Consider the following 6,223-nt stretch of genomic DNA (forward strand, 5'->3'; position numbering starts at 1 on the left):
GCAACATAAATTAAGCATCGCCTGCATTTTGATAGTTTTGAATTTGCATGCAATATTTAAAATTATCGCACAGAATCAGAACTGCATGCAACATAGATTCCCTGTTCTGTGCAATAATTGAGATAATGGCATGAAATGCATCTTGGAAATGAAGACTTGCCAGCAGTAACACCAAGAATTAAGACTTTAATTCAAGGCAGGGTTCAGAAAGAGCAAAATCACTTAGGAAGTGTTGCGGTTAATTAGCTAGAGTGTCACACTCGTGTAAAAGTGCTCAGCATTAGGCTCATTATTCGATGGTGAGGCTGGAGCTGGTGTGCACTCTGCAGTGAGGTGTTTGGAAAAAGACCGACTTGCACCACCGCAGGGCCTGGCCCAGGCCATTTTCTGTAGTATAACCCTGGAATTCTCCTTTGGGGGAAGAACACAGAGGCTGGGGAAACGGCCGCCCCTGCAGCCCCAGACCATCGGCACCCCGCTCTGATTGCAAACAGGCCAGAAACAATCAGGAGAATTGTTTCCTGGGGGAAAATAAAACTGCACCCCAAATCGGCCTGAATTTTGGACCCAAACCTAACCCACCCCTTGCAGAAAGGCTGCTCCCTCGCTGAAGGGCCTTGTGTTCGTTTACTGTTAATTCATCCTCACACGCCCAGCCTGCCTGCCGCTGACATGGCTAATGCTTTGTGTGTCATTCCAGCCCCTGCGCCTGACCGCAGAGCCTGTGTCCAGGCTAATAAAAAACAGACAGCAGGTCACGTCTGCTGCTAGGAAGGAGGCAGACACTTCGCGCATGCAGCTGCCTTGGGGGGGGCTTGAAATTAACAGTGGCCTCTGGAAAAATCCGACTCTGAGTTGCAAAGAACTGAACCTCAACAGAGCATGTTCTTTGCCCACCCCCCAGCTCAGTGTAGGCTGGGGGTGGACGAGGTCTTTGCAGTCTCCACGCAAAGCTTTGATTGAATGTTCTGTGTGTTCCCTTCCACCCACGCAGAGCTGAGAGACAAAATGCTGCCAGCCCCCATCCCACTAGACCCACTCCCTTCCCAAAGGTGAAGATAGAACCCAGGACTCCTGGCTCCTGGCCCCCGCTGCTCTAACCCACCAGCCACCGCTCCCCTTCCAGAGCTAGGGAGACAATCCAGGAGTCCTGGTTCCCAGCCACCCCCTGCTCTAACCACCAGCCCTGACTCCCCTCCCAGAGCCGGGGAGAGAACCCAGGAGTCCTGGCTCCCAGCCCCTCCTGCTCTAACCACCAGCCCCCACTCCCCTTCCAGAGCCGGGGATAGAACCCAGGAGTCCTGGCTCCCAGCCCCCCCTGTTCTAACCACCAGCCCTGACTCCCCTCCCAGAGCCGGGGAGAGAACCCAGAAGTCCTGGCTCCCAGCCCCCCCTGCTCTAACCACCAGCCCCCACTCCCCTCCCAGAGCCAGTCCTGGGTTCCCTCCCCAGCTCCGGGAGGGGAGTGGGGTCCAGTGATTAGAACTGGGGGTTGGATTTGGGAGCCAGGACTCCTGGGTTCCCTCCCCAGCTCCGGGAGGGGAGTGGGGTCCAGTGATTAGAGCTGGGGGTTGGATTTGGGAGCCAGGACTCCTGGGTTCCCTCCCCAGCTCCGGGAGGGGAGTGGGGTCCAGTGATTTTGGGAGCTGGGGGTTGGATTTGGGAGCCAGGACTCCTGGGTTCCCTCCCCAGCTCCGGGAGGGGAGTGGGGTCCAATGACTAGATCTGGGGGTTGGATTTGGGAGCCAGGACTCCTGGGTTCCCTCCCCAGCTCTGGGAGGAGAGTGGGGTCCAGTGATTAGAGCTGGGGGTTGGATTTGGGAGCCAGGACTCCTGGGTTCCCTCCCCAGCTCCGGGAGGGGAGTGGGGTCCAGTGATTAGAGCTGGGGGTTGGATTTGGGAGCCAGGACTCCTGGGTTCTCTCCCCGGCTCTGGGAGGGGCGTGGGGGCTGGTGGTTAGAGCAGGGGGGCTGGGAGCCAGGACTCCTGGGTTCTCTCCCCAGCTCTGGGAGGGGAGTAGGGGCTGGTGGTTAGAGCAGGGGGGCTGGGAGCCAGGACTCCTGGGTTCTCTCCCCGGCTCTGGGAGGGGAGTGGAGTCCAGTGATTAGAGCTGGGGGTTGGATTTGGGAGCCAGGACTCCTGGGTTCTGGCCCTGGGAGTGGGGTCCAGTGATTAGAGCTGGGGGTTGGATTTGGGAGCTGGGGGTTGGATTTGGGAGCCAGGACTCCTGGGTTCTGGCCCTGGGAGGGGAGGGGTCTGGTGGTTGGGGGGGCTGGGAGCCGAGGGCGGAAGGGGAACAAATCTAGAGGCGTGGAGCCACCTGGCGGCCGTTAAGCGAACAGCAACAGCTGTAGCACTCGCAGAGCCCCTGCTGCCCCCTCGTGGCCAAAGCAGCGTCAGCAGCCGCCGCCCGCAACGCCTCGGGCACCGTGGGGCTGGGAGCCTGGAGGGACCTGGCCCAGCCCCCCCAAGTTGGAGTAACACCCCTGAGGGCGACAGGGGGTAACTTTCCAGCCCGAGGAACAGACCAGGAGAGAGCTTGGGGGAGGGGGGAAGGAGACACCCCCATATGGCCAATGGAGTGGGGGTGCCAGGGACCCCCACCCCTCCGGAGCCCTGCAATGGCCCAGATCCCCCAGCGTAGGGAGGAGCCTGGGGGATCAGCCCCTCAGTCCCCGGGCTCCAGCCTCACCCTGGGCACTCTGCCCAGCAGAGCCAGGCTGCTGGGGGATTCACGCCTGGCGCAGGGACTGACGCCCCTTGGGCAGGGCTGGCAGAGACACTGGGCAGCATCTGCACAGCAGAGCGGGGTAATTAGCACCCCCGAGCCATGCTGCAGTGGAGGCCCCCTCGGCTCTGCAGCTCGAGCCAGCCCAGGTGAGAGCAGCCCCCGTAGCTCAGTCCCAGGGCCCCCTCCTGCCCCAGCCAGCAGGAGGCAGCAGACACTGGCACAGGCAGGGCAAACGGGGAGGCCAAGCGAGAATTTGAAGTTGAACAACAGCCGTTTTTGTTAAGGCCCCTCCAGCTGTGGGGCCCGGGAAGAGCGAGGGGAGGGGAATGAATTCTTTCCAGCAGTTTCACTGCAGAGGACCTGAGGGGGATTCCCACACTTCAGCCAATCCTTTGAGGTGAAGAAATCTGCTGCACCATCCCAGGCGGAGGCGGCTGTAGAGGTGGTTTGGGAACAAACTGATAAACTAAACAGTAAGAAGGGCCCAGGCGCCGCTGGGCTGCACCCCAGAGGTCTGAAGGACTCAAAGTGAACCTGCAGAACGGCTAACTGTGCTGTCACCCGTCACTGAGATCCGCAGCTGCCCCCGCTGACTGGTGGATAGTTAATGGGACACTAATTTTTGTAAAAAGGCTCCAGAGGCGATCCCAGCAATTCCAGGCCGGTGAGCCGGACTTCAGTGCCAGTCAAACTGGTGGAACTCTGGTGTCATGGAGTGTGGGGGAGTCCGGCCCTGCACCCCTCTTCCTGGGACTCTCAGTGACTCTCAGCCAGCCAGTAAAACAGGTGGTTTATTGGACAACAGGATTGCAGGTTACAGCAGAGCCTGGAGGCCCAACCAGGACCCCCCAGTTGAGTCCTTCTCAGGGTTCAGGGCGCTTGGACCCCAGAATAGGATCCCCTGAATTCCCCTCACCCAGCCCAGAACCGAAACTGACCTGCCCCCCCTCCAGCCGGCGATTCCTTTGCCCAGCTTCCCGGCCCAGGTGCTGAGCCCCTCCCCTACCTGGCTCAGGTTACAGGCTTAGATCCTGTCCCTCCCCTAAAGTCACCCCCGGCCCTCCCATCGCCCCCAGCCAGCCCCTGCTCCATCACATCTAGTAAAGAACAGAACTGTCAGACACAGGGCTGAACACGATTTGTTGGGGAAGAGTCAACTCAGCTTTTGTGACGGGAACTCGCCCTCCCCAATCTCCTAGAATTCTGTGAGGGGTCAACAGCAGCAGCAGCCAGAAAAGCAACCAGGCTGTTGGCAGCCACTGGAAAAGGGAGAGAGAAGACGATGGACAATATAACGCCTCTAACAGCCCCCCGAGTCCCCCCGCGCCCCCTCAGAACAGCTGTTAGAACGCAGGGGTACAGCACAGGGAACAGAAAGGATGGGGGGCTGGAACAGCTCCCGTGTGAGGACTGGGACTGTTCAGCTTGGGAAAGAGGCGACTGAAGGGGGAGATGAGAGGCTATAAAATCCTGACGGGTGGAGAGCGAATAAGGAAATGACAAGAACCAGGGGTCCCCATGAAATAAACAGGACACATTTCTTCGCTCGCGTAGCACGGTTAACCTGTGGATCTCATTGCTGGGGATGCTGTGAAGGCCAAAACGAGATACTTCTGGGAGCCTGGCTTGGGAGCTGTGGATCCTCGCGACACCCCAGCTTTCAGCCGCACAGGGGCTTCGGCCTGGTGAAGGGAAGAGCAGGGGAGGGTGACTAGCCCAGGGGCCTGGACACACCTCCACCCTGTGGGAGAACCAGGGCCCCTGGCACCGGCCCGGCACTGTTCTCCACTGGCCTGCACTGGACATGGAAAAGGGAAGCTCAGCAGTTGCCTTCGCAGTGACCCAGCACCACCTGACTTCCCTTACTACAGCTGGACCCCCGGGCTCTGTCCCAGTGCAGGGGGCCGGGAGCCAGGACCCCTGGGCTCTGCCCCAGGCTGGCAGAGAAGGAACTGAAAGTGCCTCTTCAAGAAGAGTCTCCACTACAAATTCTCTGTTTTATTGATTTTTTTTCCATCCTCGATACAAGACGCTGCAAAACCATTTGTCAAAAAAGATCAGGTCAGACCGTTTTGTTTGGTTGGGGGTTTTTTTGCATTTTTTTCATCTTTTGCTTAAAAAAATACCATCTTTTTTAAATAATTACACCAGCTGACACCCCCACCCCCACCCCTAGGACTGAGGACAAATTCCTGCAGCCATTGCCTGAGCCCTGTCCGTCCCACCCACCCCCCCCCCGATATATTTATATAATGTACAAATAGCCAGAGCCCAGGAAAACATCCCTAAGAAAAGTGACTGACTCCCCATTTCCACCTGCCCCCCGGAGCCCAAACGGCAGCAGAAGGAAAACCAGGTTTGTGTCCTAAAAATAATGAAAGCTCAAGTCTCCTGGTCAGCGGTGCCCCTGTCCAGGGACAGGAGCCACAGCGAGCCCTCGAGGGGGCTGGCCCCATACCCTGTGCATCTGGAGTTGCCTGTCCCGTCTCCACGCCAACACAGGAGGTGCATCACTCAGTCCAGTGCTTGGCCCAGCTGGCACAGTCAGAGGCCTGCAGGCGGGCAGAGGTTTGCCCCGTGGCAGCACCCCGACGGGGTCGTTGTCAGGAGTCTCCATGTCCCAAGTGGATGAGCTCCAGTGGCTTAGAAAAAAGTACAGCCCGAGACCTGGGAGAGAAGGGGGGGTAAGCACCATGGCCCATCACAAGGGGTGGGCTCAGGGCAATGGCAGAGGGACCCCCCCCCACCCCACCTTGGGCGCATTCCTCTGCTAGCACCCAGAAACAGCCTAGGGCAGGGGGGCTAGCACACAAGGCTGCAGCTAGCACCCAGGGTGAGGGCGGCTAAACGTCTGTGTGTGGGGGGTGACTGGGAGTGATGGTGGCTAGCATGCAGGGGGCTGGGACCCAGGGTCAGATGGCGCCAGTGGGGATGGCGGCTAGCATGGGGGATAGGGAGACCTAGTGTGGGTGTGTGGAGGGGGAGAATGGGGGTGATGGTGGCTAGCATGGGGGGAGGGGGACCTGGCATGTGTGTGGACTGGGGGTGATGGTGGCTAGCATGGGCGGGGGGAGGGGGACCCAGTGTGTGCATCCGTGTGTGGACTGGAGGTGATGGCGGCTAGCATGGGGGATAGGGAGACCTAGTGTGGGTGTGTGGAGGGGGGGTATGGGGGTGATGGTGGCTAGCATGGGGGGAGGGGGACCTGGCATGTGTGTGGACTGGGGGTGATGGTGGCTAGCATGGGCGGGGGAAGAGAGACCTGGGGTGTGTGTGTGTGTGGACTGGAGGTGATGGTGGCTAACATGAGGGGGGGGCGGACCTAGTGTGTAAGCACAGACTAGGGCTGACGGTGGCTAGCGTGGGGGGGGGGGGAGAACCTGGCGTGCGCGGATGGCTAGCTACATGCAGGAAGGGCAGGAAGCACTACTCACCCAGATTGAGCTCCCCAGAGGCCAGGCTGTGTCCCTGCCCCACGGGGCCGTCACTGGG

The 6,223-nt window shown here is 59.6% G+C and overlaps 1 long non-coding RNA gene across 1 annotated transcript; it reads right to left on the reverse strand.

The window, feature by feature from the left end:
• Positions 1 to 4,709: 4,709 nt before the first annotated feature.
• On the reverse strand, positions 4,710 to 6,223 carry LOC115639852. Its single transcript, XR_003997752.1, has 2 exons — positions 6,166 to 6,223; positions 4,710 to 5,398 (listed from the first exon to the last, which is right to left on the reverse strand). It is a non-coding gene; the product is annotated as an uncharacterized LOC115639852 (long non-coding RNA).

Source organism: Gopherus evgoodei, unplaced genomic scaffold (genome assembly GCF_007399415.2).
Source record: "Gopherus evgoodei ecotype Sinaloan lineage unplaced genomic scaffold, rGopEvg1_v1.p scaffold_137_arrow_ctg1, whole genome shotgun sequence".
In the NCBI taxonomy this organism is placed as follows: Eukaryota; Metazoa; Chordata; order Testudines; family Testudinidae; genus Gopherus; species Gopherus evgoodei.